The following is a 15,443-nucleotide window of genomic DNA, read 5'->3' as shown; positions in this document are numbered from 1 at the left end:
AAAGAACTAACGAACGAACGTCCGTACGTACGGATTTATGTACGTAAGTACGTATGTAAGAACGAACAAAGAAACGGACTAACGTACGTACGAACGATTAAACGAACGAACGTACGTAGGTACGAAAAAAGAACGAACGAACATAACTAGGTAAATATGTACGTACGTACGTATGAACGAACGAACAAACTAACGAACGTACGAACGAACGATCGTACGTATGAACAAATGGTCGAAGGAAGGAAAGAACGTGCGTACGTAAGTAAGTTCGTACGTACGAACGAATAAACGAAAGAAGGAACGTAATTATGAACGAACGAAAGAACGAACGAACGTACGTATGTTCCTACATACATATATATGAATGAACGAACGAACGAAAAAACGTACGTACGTACGAACGTATGTCAGAACGAACGAACGTACGGACGGACGAACGAATGAAACGAACGAACGAATGAAACGAACGAACGAAAAAACTAACGACCTAATGAACGAACGTACGTACGTACGAAAGAACGAGGCAACGAACGAACGTCCGTACGTACGGATTTACGTGCGTAAGTACGTATGTAAGAACGAACGAACGATCGAACAAACGAACGAACAAAGAAACGGACTAACGTACGTTCGAACGAAAGAACGAACGATTAAACGAACGAACGTACGTAGGTACGAAAAAAGAACGAACAAAGAATTGAACGTACGTAGGTACGAAAAAAAAACGGACGAACAAAGAATTGAACGTACGTATATACGAACGAACGAACAAACGAACGTACATAAATAGGTACATATGTACGTACGTACGTATGAACGAACAAACTAACGAACGTACACACGTACGTACGAACGAACGTACGAACGAACGAGCGAACGAACAAACTAACGAACGTACGTACGAAGGAATGAACGAACGATTGAACGAAAGAATGTACGGACGTACGAAAGAACGAACGAAATTAAGGAACGAACGAACAAACGAACGAAAGAACGATTGAACGTATGTACGTACATACGTAAGAATGAACGTAAGAACGAGCGTACGTACGTACGATTGAATGAACGTACGTACATTCGAACGAACGAACGAACGAAGGAAAGACCGAAGAAACGAATGAACGTACGGACGGACGAACGAACGATTGAAACGAACGAACGATTGAAACGAACGAACGAACAAACGATCGACCTAATGAACGAAGTACGTACGTACGAAAGAACGAAAGAACTAACGAACGATCAAACAAACGAACGAACAAAGAAACGGACTAACGTACGTACGAACGATTAAACGAACGAACGTACGTAGGTACGAAAGAAGAACGAACGAACAAAGAATTGAACGTACGTATGTTCGAACAAACAAACGAACGTACATAAGTAGGTAAATATGTACGTACGTACGTATGAACGAACGAACAAACTAACGAAAGTACGAACGATCGTACGTATGAACAAAGAACAAAGAAGGAACGTAATTATGAACGAACGAACGTACGTATGTTCCTACGTACATATATATGAAAGAACGAACGAACGAAAAAACGTACGTACGTACGAACGTATGTCAGAACGAACGAACGAACAAATTTACATACGTACGTGCGAAGGAACGAACGAATGATCATACGTACGTACGGAAGAACGAAACAAACGAACGAACGAAAGAACGAAAGAACGAGCGAACGAACGATCGAAGGAAACAAACAAACGAATGAACGAACGAGCGAAAGAACGAACTAAGTAACGAAAGAATGGACGAACGAACGAACGGGACAACGATCGAACAAACAAAAGAACGTACGCACGTTCGTATGTAAGAACAAACGAAGGAACGAATGAACAAACAAACGTACGTACGTAGGAAAGAACGCATGTGCGAACGAAAGAAAGATAGAACAAAAAAACAAACGAACGTACGTACGAACGTACGTACATACACCCGTACGTAGGAACGATCGAACGAGCGAATGAACGTACGTACGAACGAAAGAACTAACGTACGTCCGTACGTATGAACGAACGAAATGAAGGAACGAACGAACAAACGAACGATTGAACGTATGTACGTACACACGTAAGAATGAACGTACGAACGAGCGTACGTACGTACGTCTGAATGAACGTACGTACGATTGAATGAACGTACGTACGATTGAATGAACGTACGTACGTACGAACGATCGAACAAACAAACGAAGAAAAGAAGGAAGTAACGAATGAACGTACGTACTTACGTACGTAAGAACGAACGTACGTACGTAAGTACGAACGAACGAAGGTAGGTAGGTACGTACGTAAGTATGAAGGAACGATCGAACGAAAGAAAGAACGTAAGAACGAACGAACGTAATTACGTATGTACGAACTAACGTACGTTCGTACGAACGAACGTATGTACGTACGAACGAATGTACGTACGAACGATCGTACGTATGAACAAATGGTCGAAAGAAGGAAAGAACGTGCGTACATAAGTAAGTTCGTACGTACGAACGAATAAACGAAAGAAGGAACGTAATTACGAACGAACGAACGAATGAAACGAACAAACGAACGACCTAATGAACGAACGTACGTACGTACGAAAGAACGAAAGAACTAAAGAACGAGGCAACGAATGAACGTCCGTACGTAAGGATTTACATACGTAAGTACGTATGTAAGAACGAACGAACGATCGAACAAACGAACGAAGAAAGAAACGGACTAACGTACGTACGAACGAAAGAACGAACGAACGATTGAACGAACGAACGTACGTAAGTACGAAAAAAGAACGAACGAACAAAGAATTGAACGTACGAGCGAACGAACGAATGATCGTACGTACGTACGGAAGAACGAAACGAACGAACGAAAGAACGAACGAATGAAAGAACGAACGAACGAAAGAACGATCGAAGGAAACAAACAAACGAATGAACGAACGAGCGAAAGAACGAACGAAGTAACGAAAGAATGGACGAACGAATGAACGAGACAACTATCGAGCAAACGAAAGAACGTACGCACGTTCGTATGTAAGTACAAACGAAGGAACGAATGAACAAATAAACGTACGTACGTAGGGAAGAACGCATGTGCGAAAGAAAGAAAGATAGAACGAAAAAACAAAAGAACGTACGTACATACATCCGTACGTAGGAACGATCGAACGAGCGAACGAACGTACGTACGTACGAACGAAAGAACTAACGTACGTCCGTACGTATGAACGAACAAAATTAAGGAACGAACGAACAAACGAACGTTTGAACGTATGTACGTACATACGTAAGAATGAACGTACGAACGAGCGTACGTACGTACGATTGAATGAACGCACGTTCGTACGATTGAATGAACGTACGTACGTACTAACGATCGAACGAAGGAAAGAACGAAGTAACGAATGAACGTACGTACTTACGCACGTAAGAACAAACGTATGTACGTAAGTACGAACGGACGAAGGTACGTACGTACGTACGTAAGTAGGAAGGAACGATCGAACGAAAGAAAGAACGTAAGAACGAACGAACGTAATTACGTATGTACGATCGAACGTACGTAGGTACGTATATAAGTACCTACGTCCGTACCTACGTAACAACGAAGGAACGAACAAACAAATGAACGAACGAACAAACGAACAACCGTGCGTATGTTCGTACGTACATATGTATGAATGAACGAACGAACGAAGGTACGTACGTACGAACGAACGTACGTTCGAACGAACGATCGTACGTATGAACAAATGATCGAAGGAAAGAAAGATCGTGCGTAGGTAAGTAAGTTCGTACGTACGAACGAATAAACGAAAGAAGGAACGTAATTACGAACGAACGAAAGAAATAACGAACGAACGTACGTATGTTCCTGCGTACATATATATGAATGAACGAACGAACGAACGAACAAACGTACGTACGAACGAACGTATGTCAGAACGAACGAACGTACGGACGGACGAACGAACGAATGAAACGAACGAACGAACAAACGAACGTCCGTACGTACGGATTTAGGTACGTAAGTTCGTATGTAAGAACGAACGAACAAAGAATTGAACGTACGTATGTACGAACGAACAAACGAACGTACATAAGTAGGTACATATGTACGTACGTACGTACGTATGAACGAAGGAACAAACTAACGAACGTACGAAGAAACGAGCGAACGAACGAACAAACTAACGAACGTACGTACGAACGAACATACGAAAGAATGAACGAACGATTGAACGAATGAATGTACGTACGTACGAAAGAACGAACGAACGAACAAACGTACGTACGTACATGCGAAGGAACGAACGAACGAGCGTGCGTATGTTCGTACGTACATATGAATGAACGAACGAACGAACGTACGTACGAACGAACGTACGAACGAACGATCGTACGTATGAACAAATGATCGAAGGAAGGAAAGAACGTGCGTACGTTAGTAAGTTCGTACGTACGAACGAATAAACAAAATAAGGAACGTAATTACATACATAAGTAGGTACATATGTACGTACGTACGTATGAACGAACGAACAAACTAACGAACGTACTCACGTACGTACGAACGAACGAAAGAACGTACGAACGAACGAGCGAACGAACAAACAAACTAACGAACGTACGCACGTACGAAAGAATGAACGAACGATTGAACGAACGAACGAAGAAACGTACGTACGTACGTGCAAAGGAACGAACGAACAAACGAACGAACGAACGAATGATCGTACGTACGTACGGAAGAACGAAACGAACGAAAGAATGAGCGAACGAACGAAACAAACAAACGAATGAACGATCGAGCGAAAGAACGAAGGAAGTAACGAAAAAATGGACGAACGAACGAACGAGACAACGATCGAGCAAACGAAAGAACGTACGCACGTTCGTATGTAAGAACAAACGAAGGAACGAATGAACAAACAAACGTATGTACGTAGGAAAGAACGCATGTGCGAACGAAATAAAGATAGAACAAAAAAACAAATGAACGTACGTACGAACGAACGTACGTACAAACGAACGTACGTACATCCGTACGTAGGAACGATCGAACGAACGTACCTACGTACAAAAGAAAGAACTAACGTACGTCCGTACGTATGAACAAATGAACGAAAGAACGATTGAACGTATGTACGTACATACGTAAGAATGAACGTACGAACGAGCGTACGTACGTACGATTGAATGAACGTACGTACGTAGGAACGATCGAACGAAGTAACGAATGAATGTACGTTCTTACGTATGTAAGAACGAACGAACGAACGTACGTACGTAAGTACGAACGAACGAAGGTACGTACGTACGTAAGTAGGAAGGAACGATCGATCGAAAGAAAGAACGTAAGAACAAACGAACGTAATTACGTATGTACGAACGAACGTACGTAGTACGTATATAAGTACCTATGTACGAACGAACGTAAATACGTCCGTACGTACGTAACAACGAAGAAACGAACAAATGAACAAACGAACGAGCGTGCGTATGTTCGTACGTACATATGTATGAATAAACGAACGAACGTACGTACGAACGAATGAATGTACGTACGTACGAACGAAGGTACGTACGTACGAACGAATGTACGAACGTACGTACAAACAAACGTACGTACTTATGAAGGAACGTATGTATGAACGTACGTACGTATGTTCCTACGTACATATATCTGAATGAACGAACGAACAAACGTACGTACATACGAACGAAGGTATGTCTGAACGAACGCACGGACGGAAGAACGAACGAATGAAACGAACGAACGTCCATACGCACGGATGTATGTACGTAAGTACGTATGAAAGATCGAACAAACGAACGAACGAACGAGCGTGCGTATGTTCGTACGTACATATGATGAACGAACGAACGAACGTACGTATGAACGAATGTACGTACGTACGAATGAATGTACGTACGTACGAACGAAGGTACGTACGTACGAACGAACGTACGTACGAACAAACGATCGTACGTATGAACAAATGATCGAAGGAAGGAAAGAACGTGCGTACGTAAGTAAGTTCGTAAGTACGAACGAATAAACGAAAGAAGGAACGTAATTACGAACGAACGAACGTACGTACATATATATGAATGAACGAACGAACGTACGTACATATATATGAATGAACGAACGAACAAACGTATGTACGTACGAACGAACGTATGTGCGAACGAACGAACGTACGGACGGACGAACGAACGAACGTACGGACGGACGAACGAACGAACAAACGAACGAACGTCCGTACGTACGGATTTACGTAAGTACGTATGTAAGAACGAACGAACAAAGAAACGGACGAACGTACGTACGAACGAAAAAACGAACGATTGAACGAACGAATGTACGTAGGTACGAAAAAAGAACGAACAAAGAATTGAACGTACGTATGTGCAAACGAACGAACGAACGAACAAACGTACATAAGTAGGTACATATGTACGTATGAACGAACTAACAAACTAACGAACGTACGCACGAACGAACGAACGAAAGTACGTACGAAAGAACGTACGAACAAACAAGCGAACGAACGCACGAACGAACGAACGTACGAAAGAATGAACGAACGATTGAACGAAAGAATGTACGTACGTACGAAAGAACGAACGAACGAACACACGTACGTACGTGCGAAGGAATGAACGAACAAACGAATGATCGTACGTACGTATAGAAGAACGAAACAAACGAACGAACGAACGAGTGAATGACCGAACGAAGTAACGAAAGAATGGACGAAAGAACGAACGAGACAACGTTCGAGCAAACGAAAGAACGTACGCATGCTCGTATTTAAGAGCAAACGAAGGAACGAATGAACAAACAAACGTACGTTCGTAGGAAAGAACGCATGTGCGAACGAAAGAAAGATAGAACAAGAAAACAAACAAACGTACGTACGAACGAACGTACGTACATACATCCGTACGTAGGAACGATCGAACGAACGTAGTACGTACGAAAGAAAGAACTAACGTACGTCCGTACGTATGAACGAACGAACAAACGAACGATTGAACGTATGTACGTACATACGTAAGAATGAACGTACGAACGAGCGTACGATTGAATGAACGTACGCACGTAGGAACGATCGAACGAACGAACGAAGGAAAGAACGACGTAACGAATGAACGTACGTACTTACGTATGTAAGAACGAACGAACGAACATACGTACGTACGAACGAACGAAGGTACGTACGTACGTAAGTAGGAAGGAACGATCGAACGAACGAACGTAATTACGTATGTACGAACGAACGTACGTACGGACGTATTTAAGTACCTACGTACGAACGAACGTAAATACGTCCGTACGTACGTAACAACGAAGGAACGAACAAATGAACGAACGAACGAACGTACGTACGAATGAATGAATGTACGTACGAACGAACGAAGGTACGTACGTACGTAAGTAGGAAGGAACGATCGAACGAAAGAACGAATGAACGTAAGTTCGTACGTACGAACGAATAAACGAAAGAAGGAACGTAATTACGAACGAACGTACGTATGTTCCTACGTACATATATATGAATGAACGAACGAACGAACAAACGTACGTACGTACGAACGAACGTATGTCAGAACGAACGAACGTACGGACGGATGAACGAACGAATGAAACGAACAAACGAATGACCTAATGAACGAACGTACGTACGTAAGAACTAACGAACGAGGCAACGAACGAACGTCCGTACGTACGGATTTACATACGTAACTACGTATGTAAGAACGAACGCACAAAGAATTGAAGGTACGTATGTACAAACGAACAAACGAACGTACATAAGTAGGTACATATGTACGTACGTACGTATGAACGAACGAACAGATTAACGAACGTACGAAAGAATGAACGAACGATTGAACGAAAGAATGTACGTACGTACGAAAGAACGAGCAAACGTACGTACGTACGTGCGAAGGAACGAACGAACGAATGATCGTACGTACGTACGGAAGAATGAAACAAACGAACGAACGAAACAAACAAACGAATGAACGAACGAAGTAACGAAAGAATGGACGAACGAACGAACGAGACAACGATCGAGCAAACGAAAGAACGTACGCACGTTGGCATGTAAGAACAAACGAAGGAACGAATGAACAAATAAACGTACGTACGTAGGAAAGAACGCATGTGCGAACGAAAGAAAGATAGAACGAAAAAATAAACGAACGTACGTACGTACATACATCCGTACGTAGGAACGAGCGAACAAACGTACGTTCGTACGAACGAAAGAACTAACGTACGCCCGTACGTATGAACGAACGAACAAACGAACGAAAGTACGATTGAACGTATGTACGTACATACGTAAGAATGAACGTACGAACGAGCGTACGTACGTACGCTTGAATGAACGTATGTACGTACGAACGATCGAACGAAGTAACGAATGAACGTACGTACTTACGTACATAAGAACGAACGACCGAAGGTACGTACGGAAGTACGAAGAAACGATCGAACGAAAGAAAGAACGTAAGAACGAACGAACGTAAATACGTATGTACGAACGAACGTAAATACGTCCGTAACAACGAACAAATGAACGAACGAATGTACGCACGTACGTACTTAGGAACGAACGAACGTACGAAACATGAAAGAAAAGAATGAAAGAATGTAAGTACGTACGTAAGAACGAACGAACGATCGAACAAACGAACAAATGTAGGTACATACGTACGAACGAACGAACAAGCGTACGTACGACGGAACAAACGTACGTAGGAACGAACAAACGTACGTAGGAACGAACAAACGAAAGATTGAAAGAACGAACGTACGTACGAAAAAAAAAAACGAACGAACAAAGAAATGAACGTACGTATGTACGTACGAACAAAAGAACGATCGAACGTAGGTATGTATGTACCTACGAACGAACGTACGTAAGTAGGTACATATGTACGTACGAACAAAGTAACGAACGTACGCACGTTCGGTCATTCTTCCGCTCGTACGTTCATTCGTTCTTTCTTTCGTTCGTTCGTATTTAGTAACGTACGTACGTTCGTTCATACGTACTTATTTATGCGTTTTGGGAGGCGGGAGATGGTGAGGTGCAAGGATTTTATGAGAAGAGGGGAGCACGAAGTCAAGGTCACCCCCTCCTAGCGAAGTTACAAGGGCTACAACGTTAAAAACAATTGTGTACAGAACGTACAATTTGAAATTAAAAAGAATTGAGGTTGCAACAAGGCAACAAGTGGAAATGGTATTAAAGCCCACCTGGCAGGACGTTACATAGCTTGCCAGAGGGAAGAAGTAGACAACGATAGCGGTGCGTTTGGAAACCGAGGAGCAAGCCAGGCAGCACTCTGCGACATCCCTTAGGACAGACACAAGGATGGAGAGTTACGTGTCAAAGATACAATAAGCATAACACCGTAATTGATGGTTCCACAAGCAGCGAGATAACGACAGATGAAGAAGTGCAACAACCATCGTATCGTTGGTACGGAAACGGGGAGTCCTCACTATAAACCTCCATACTTTCGTCATTTAATATCAATCGTACTGAAAATCGAGATCGAGCGAGCTTTTGCCCTTTTGCTCGACGTGTGGTTTCCGTCCACGCTGAGCTCGCGTTGGGACACCTGAGAGAGAAAGAGGGAGAGAGAGACAGAGAGAGAATATATTCAACGTTAGATGCTATTCCTATCATAAATCTCCTGAACGTACTTTGTATGTTTATATTTATATACATACATACACACATAGATATATACATAAACGTACACAAGCATATATATATATGCGCGCACAAATACATACATATAGTGCCGAGGTCGACTTTGCCTTTCATCCTTTCGGAGTCGATTAAATAGTACCAGTTACGCACTGGGGTCGATGTAATCAACAATCCCTTTGTCTGTCATACTCTAAAACATTTCTTTCTGAGGAATAATATATATTATATAGTCGTTGGTCAGTAAGTGACCATTGCTTTCACGTCTCTTATGGCACTCAGCAATATTGATCTGATAAATGGTCTCTATTGTTTTTAAGTACCACAATAGACGGGAAACTATCGAATACATAATATGTGGGTGTGTATACGTGTGTGCATGTATGCGTATTATAAACTCATATATGTTAAGATAACCAACATTTTGACTATAATTTTACAAGAGAATGAGATAAGAAAAGAGGTTTCGTTATTTAGCTGTTATTTCGAGAGAGACACCCAATAATAAACACGAGTACCGCTTCTATTTAACATGTATTATGATTCTTATTATTCCGCCAGTTGGTTAAACGGTTAACCATTTGACTAATAATAATAATAAAGACGTGAAACAGAAGTAGCGGGTGCGTTTATTATTGGCATAACGACGCACCCGAGATAAAACAAGATTTGTTTCGGCACAAATGTTCACATCAAGAATTTTGCAAACCAAACATAGAAATGAAAGAATTGTTCCGTTTCTGTGTTGTTGAAGGCATTTAACGCTAGAGAAGAAAAATTCATGAGAGCAGGGAATGACGAGAGATAAATATAGACTTAAATTTATTATTATTAGTATATAAATAAATATGTTGTATATGATATAATGGTGTGTGGGGTGAAGTATTGGATATTAGTAATAATTTCTTGTTTTTTTTTCTTCTTTCCGTTAAAAATTAAGAAACATGTACAGCATATGAAGTGTTAGTAATAGGGTTAAGTTAAAAGAAAGAAAAATATTTGGATGTCTTCTACGAAACACGTTGAAATGTTTTGAATGGGCGTGAGCAATCAAGGGAGATAATAGTAAAAATAGTAAATAATATTTTAAAGTTATTTCCCTTGAGAGTAAAGTTAAAAAAGAAATAAAAAAGAAACTAAAATATTTATTCCAATTTCGGTGTAATTAAATTCGTCCTCATTTTTCTCACATTTTGTTATGTTAAAGAAGTTATTCTTCACTGTAACGTATTCTTCTCTTCCAAAACAGCCTCACGATAATATTTTCTGTCTTTTGTTTGTTTTTGTTTTCTCCACAAATTTCTTGTGAAAAAAAAACAATCAATAAAGAATATTTCAAATCATAAGCGCTCTGCTTGAAAAATGGTTTAAAATTATTCAGCAGAAAAATCTCCAAAATATATCTAAATTTCTCTCTACAAAGATTTATTTTCACTCAATTAGTTTCCATTTTCTTTTTTTTTTTTGCAGATATTTGATTTTTTAAAATTATTTTCTCAAAATTTTCTTTGAAAACAATTTTTTTTTTGTATGCATTTTTCTTTCTATAATTATATTAAAATAATTCTCTCTACAAATAAGAGTGTTTTTTATTTTTTTTATTTTGAGAGGGATTATTTCTCAACCTCTCTTTCCCGCAACTTCATTCCTGCAATGAAGCTCTCTCATAAAATTCAGTTTAAAATAAAAACAAAAAACAAAAAAAATGTTAAACATTACTTTCCTTCCATGATATTTTTATGCTTAAATTTTTCACAAAAAGCCTTATTTGTTAAGGTTTCACACACAGAAAGACAAATTCAATGGGTAAAAGCACTGATACATACTTCCAGACACACAGATACATGTATGTATATATATATATACATATACATACATACATGTGCAGAAAACCTCATGTTTTTATGGTGTTTGTGAGACACACACACACATATTTTGTATAAATACATGCAGACCCACATGTTCCATAAGGACTTTACATAAAAACTATATATTCTGTATTGAATTTTGTTATTTAAAATAAACAAAAATTTTCCGTTTCTCATTTATAAATTCAATTTCTTCATCTGGGTAACAGGGGGATAAAGAGGGTGGGATCCTGAAATACACCCTTTTTATATTTTTGTTAATTTTATATATACATATATCCTTCAAGACATATACTCATGTTTATATACAATACATACTACATATATATACATAGGTAGTTTATTTAGGGGGGACCGAGAGGCTTGTCACCATAGAGATTCTCAGACATGTTTTAGTCCCTGACACAGGAATCGGCAGAACTCTGTCTATTTGCCAATTCCTATATGAGGGACTGGTAACATACCAGGCAAACTCAAATGGAGTGACAAGCCTCTAAGTCTGCAATAAATAAACCATTACACTCTACTGTGGTAGAATGCTTTCTTTGTTCCCAAAACATTGGAGTTTATCCTGTCCATGCTATATTATTAACATTATCCTACATTTGAGAATATAATTATTTCCTTATCTATCTCTCTATATCTATATAATGATAGAAATCTGCTTCATATTTAAAGAAATGATTCCAAAATTGAAACACTGGATAAAAATATAAACCACCCAGTAGTGGGAGCCCATCTTAATTCAGTTCTCCCTCTCTCCTACCCCTTTGCCTCATTATTTTGCTGCATCCCGTCTCCCACTGCCCCTATCTCTTGTTGCCCACTCCCACCATACTCTTGCAAATTCTGACCACCCACCCCACTCATTACTACTCACCTCATACCTTGAGGTGACACCTGGACACACCATCATCACGATTTACCTCTTCAGAGATGGATATCATTCGTTCATTCCCACCTTCTCTTCTAAGTGTGAGGAGTTGTTTAGCTCCCTTACAAGAACCTGCCCTACTCTAACCCTTTTCCTCGTCCCTTAACATAAAGATGCCCCCATCCCCCAACACACACTGAATTTTGCAGTCTTGGGAGATGCATGGCAACCTCACTAGCTCTGGTGGCATGAAACAAGCATTTGGTGCACTCTGTAAAGTGGTCGGCATCAGGAAGAACGTCCAGCTACAGCAACCATGGCAAAGCAGAGCATGATGCAGTCCTCAGATTCCCTGGATCCTGTCAAAAGGATGATGATGATGTTTTAAATCAATCCAAAATATCTGATTATATGACCATCCTATAAAGTGACATCTCACTTGGGAGTTAATCTGGAATCCAGAAAGGAGTCTGTTTCGTCCACTTGACCCACAAAGTAACTTCGGAAACACTTGATCACTGTTCCTTCCAGAAGATAGCAGACAGCTGGGAGTGGCTATCTCGAGTGGAGGGTGATTGGTTAACTGGAGTGAGGGGACAACTAGTTATACAGAGTGGAATTGGTCGTCACCTGGAGTGGCAAGAGAGACTGTCCACTTGAGTGAAAGACGGTCTTTTATTGTTTGTGAAGTGGAAAATGTAAGAAAAAAGAGAGAGAAAGAGAGAGAGAGAGAGACGTGTGTGTGAGTGTGCACATTGAGTTAGTCCTGATCGAGTAGCTCTCTATATCAAGGACATTCCAGCCATGACCATCCTCTCTGTTCAGGTATTGGAATCTACTACATTGTCTAACATGTTCTTCCCTGTTTTAAAACAAACAATTGGTATAATTCAAGAGGGATTCAGCTGCTATTTCTAACAGACCAAGGGTTCTCCATTGGTTTGGCATGACTCATGTCTTTAACAGGAATTGAACCTTGTACCAAGAATTACCAATTCCTGCTAACTGGCTGTTAGTGGATTCAGATGAACGAATAAGAGACCCTTGTCTACATTATTAATGTAATCTGCAAAAGAAAATTGCAACCTGATCTTTCTCGAATCACACACCCAACTGTCCTAATACAAAGGATAAAAGATGTTTTTAAATAATATAACCTCAGATATCTCCAAATAAACGAGATGGTCATGGCTTGATCCTTAGAATTGCCTGATTAAATTTCATTTGGGGCTAAAATAACAAATGACTTTGGAACATTCATTTGATGGGTGGGGAGATGTGAAGAAGAATTTTTCTTTTTTGAATGACTTAGTCTGGATCAGTCAGGGCCAAACTGTGGGCCCATGGGACCTCACTACTTGGTGACCTCACTACTGCCAGCATCATGAAAAGAAAGCACCCTGTACACTCTGTAAGGGAATGAAATAGGTAAATATGTACTATATATGTTTCCAAAGAAAGCTGGCCAGAAGTTATGTAACTTTAACTCATTACACACATGTTCAGCTCCCAATGCTTCAGGTACTTTTGGCTTTTGTTTACAAAGTTCATTGGAAAGGCATAGGTTTGATGAACAGGGAGGAAATTACTACTTCAATGACAACAAAATGGTGGGACAACCCTCCCCACAATACACTGTGTGTGTGTGGGGGGGGGGGAGTAATAGCAGCACACTGGGTGCATGTGAGGGAAAGAGAATTATGGCAATTGATGCTGAAGTTCCATGTCAACCCAGAACCCCCTAGTCTTACCTCTCCAGGTTTAGTGTCACAGCAATATTACTGTACTTTCCTTACCAGTCACCACTCACCAATGTCCACTTACCGTACTCATCAGTCAGTGTCCAGCCATCTACAATAGTAGCCAGTGTCCATCTAATCACCATGATAACCATATTATTTATATGCACAAAATAATTATCACAGAATATTTTATACACAATCATTCACCTGTGTTTTTTTTTTCTTGTTTCTTTCTCGTGTGGTTTTCAATCAATAATCTCTCCCCCTGCAGCATCATCCTGATCCTCTTCTGCCTCATCTTCATAACTATCATCAACATATTCTCATCTTCTTATGACAATGATGATGATGTTGTTGTTACTATAAACGTTTGTTTCCTCTTCATTCTCGTTAATTTTATCAATGTTAAATAATTTCACAATGTATTTTTTTTGTTCTATTTTTAATATAAAATTAATAAAATGTATTTTTCTTCAGTTCACTTTTTTTTTTGTTTTACATTCATCACAATTATCATCATTATTAGTATTAATATATTTGATGGCATGTAAGATGCAAATCGTTTTTTGTCCCCCACCTTCACCCCTTAAAAAAAAAACAGAAAATGTCTCAAAAAACCACCCCAGGTCCTATATGCAAAACTGGGTCCCTCATAAGTTAACCTCTTCCTCTGAATATGTGTTGTTGAAATTAGGGTCTATCTAATAAGCCCCGTGCTTCTTTTATGCCATCAAATACAGAACTTCAAAGAAAAAAAAGGGGTTTCAATGCCTTGTCGAACATTATGCTAACAGTGAAAATGCAATGTACCAACATCCCTCTGCATAAGGATATATTTTCCTGATCTAGTTACATATGAAATAATAATAATAATAATAATAACAACAATAATAATAATAATCCTTTCTACTATAGGCACAAGGCCGGAAATTTAGGGAAGTGGGTAAGTTGATTACATCAACACCAGTGCATAACTGGTACTTATTTACATTCATCAACCCCAAAAGGATGAAAAGCAAAGTCAACCTCGGCGGAATTTGAACTCAGATGGATGAAATGCTGCTGAGCATTTTGCCTGGCGTGCTAACGATTCTGGCAGCTGACTGCCTTAATAATAGTAATAATAATAATAATAATAATAATAATAATAATAATACAAAAACAAAAGAATCACCACATTTCCCCTTCTGCCTCTTTCCTCTTCTAAAATTTTAAAATCACTG

This window comes from Octopus bimaculoides, chromosome 21 (assembly GCF_001194135.2).
Source record: "Octopus bimaculoides isolate UCB-OBI-ISO-001 chromosome 21, ASM119413v2, whole genome shotgun sequence".
In the NCBI taxonomy this organism is placed as follows: Eukaryota; Metazoa; Mollusca; class Cephalopoda; order Octopoda; family Octopodidae; genus Octopus; species Octopus bimaculoides.
Note: the sequence above shows the minus strand (reverse complement) of the source record.